Below are 2,374 nucleotides of genomic sequence, written 5' to 3' on the forward strand. Positions count from 1 at the left end.
TCTTTCTGGGGTAGAAGGAATCTTAGTGTTTTTTTTAACTTGCATTTCTCCAATGACCAATGATGTTGATATTGTTTCTTATATTTACTTGCCTTTTATATTTCTTCAACTGAGAATTGTATATTCATCTCAGAAGTGCAGGGATCATTAAACTTTAATACTCCTCATAAATGGGCTAGACTATATTTTGAGTGTCCCATCACAAACTGAAAATATGTCTCTCATGAAAAGTTATGAATTTCCAAAGAGCAATAGCAGAGCATTAAAACAAGCTCAGTTTCTTTCTGGGCATGGGACCATGTTTGACTACATAGGCTGCCCACCTATGAAGCTACTCTACATAAAACCAACCTGGTGATTTTTTTTCAATATTTATTCATTTTTATCATCAACAAAAATCTAGTATCAAAATCTGTTAAGGGCTTTTTTTGCAATGAGTTTGCCATGAGAGCACAGGTGCAGTGAAAGCCACCACTAAATCCAAGACAACATGGGAAAGGAGAAGACTCACATTAATATTGTCATCATAGGACACGTGAACTCCAGCAAATCCACTACCACCGGCCATCTGATGTACAAAGGCTGTGCCATAGACAAAAGAACCATTGAAAAATTTGAGAAGGAGGTTGCTAAGATGGATAAGGATTCCTTCAAGTATGCCTGGGTCTTGGACAAGCTGAAAGCCAAGCATGAGCATGGTATCACCATTGACATCACTCTGTGGAAATTTGAGACAAGCAAGTATTATGTGACCATCATTAATGCCCCTGGACATGAACACTTCATCAAAAACATGATTACAGGCACATCTCAGGCTGACTGTTCTCTCCTGAGTGTTGCTGCTAGCCTTGGTGAATGCAAAGCCTGTATCTCCAAGAACTGGCAGACCCGTGAACATTCCATTTTGGCTTAAACACTGGGTGTGAAACAACTAATTGTTGGACATACAAAATGAATCCCACGCAGCCACCCTACAGCTGGAAGACATACAAGGAAATTGCTAAGGAAGTCAGCACCTATATTAAGAAAATCCGCTACAACCCTGACACCACAGCTTTTGTGCCAATTTCTGTTTGGAATGGTGACAACATGCAGGAGCCAAAGTGCTAACATGCCTTGGTTCAAAGGGTGGAAGATAACTCATAAGGATGGCAATACCAGTAGAACCACACTGCTTAAAGCTTTGGATTGCATCCACCCAACCACTCGTCACACTGACAAGCTTTTGTGGCTGCCCCTCCAGGATGTCTACAAAATCAGTGGTATTGGCATGTCCCTATAGGCTGAGTGGAGACTGGTGTTCTCAAACCCGACATAGTGGTCACCTTTGCTCCAGTCAGCATCACAAAGGAAGTCAATTCTGTTGAAATGCACCATGAAGCTTTGAGTGAAGCTCTTAATGGGGACAATGTGGGCTTCAGCATCAAGCACGTGTCTGTCAAAGATGTCCGGCGTGGCAATGTGGCCGGTGACAGCAAAAACAACTGACCAGTGGAAGCAGCTGGTTTCACTGCTTAGATTATTATCCTGAACCATCCTGGCCAGATCAGTGCTGGCTATGCCCCTATCCTGGATTGTCACATGGCTCACATTGCTTGCAAACTTGCTGAGCTGAAAGAAATGATTGATCGCTGGTCTGGTAAGAAGCAGGAAGATGGACTCAACTATTTGAAATCCAGTGATGCTGCCATTGCTGACATGGTTCCAGGCAAGCCCAGGTGTGTTGAGAGCTTCTCTGACTACCCACCTCTGGGTCACTTTGCTGTTTGTGATATGTGACAGAAAGTTGCTGTGGGTGTCATCAAAGCTGTGGCAAGAAGGCTGCTGGAACTGGCAAGGTCACCATGTGTGCCCAGAAAGCTTAGAAGCCTAAATGAATATTATCCCTGACATCTGACACCCCAGTCTTAATCAGTGGTGGAAGACAAGTCTCACAACTGTTTCTCCCAATTGGCTATTTAAGTTTAATAGTGAAAACCTGGTTAATGATAACAGTGCATCGTAAAACCTTCAGAAAGAAAGGAGAATGTTTGTGAACTATTTTTTTTTTGTGTGTGGCAGTTCTTAACTTCTTCATTTTTTTCATAAATTTATTGATAAAGAAATAGCAATGAGACAGTTTCAATTCAAATTGATAGGACAGTTTTAATAATTAGCACATTGCATGCATTCCTCCCAGTGGTTAATTGCTATACAAGATGCGGACTTGATATACTATTTACAAACACCATTAGAACAAATCACTCTATTCATTTAGAGACTGTAACTATATATCTATCCTAAGCACGTTGAATACACTGATACAAAATGGACATTCAGGGGCTGGAGAGCTGGCTCAGTGGTCCAAAGCACCTACTTAGAACAAGCTTAGCAA

The 2,374-nt window shown here is 41.6% G+C and overlaps 1 pseudogene; it reads left to right on the forward strand.

Moving 5' to 3' along the window:
* The first annotated feature begins 490 nt into the window (after positions 1–490).
* On the forward strand, positions 491–1,865 carry LOC101581110 (annotated as a pseudogene).
* The last annotated feature ends 509 nt before the right edge of the window (positions 1,866–2,374 follow it).

Source organism: Octodon degus, unplaced genomic scaffold (genome assembly GCF_000260255.1).
Source record: "Octodon degus isolate 3935 unplaced genomic scaffold, OctDeg1.0 scaffold00198, whole genome shotgun sequence".
NCBI lineage: Eukaryota > Metazoa > Chordata > Mammalia > Rodentia > Octodontidae > Octodon > Octodon degus.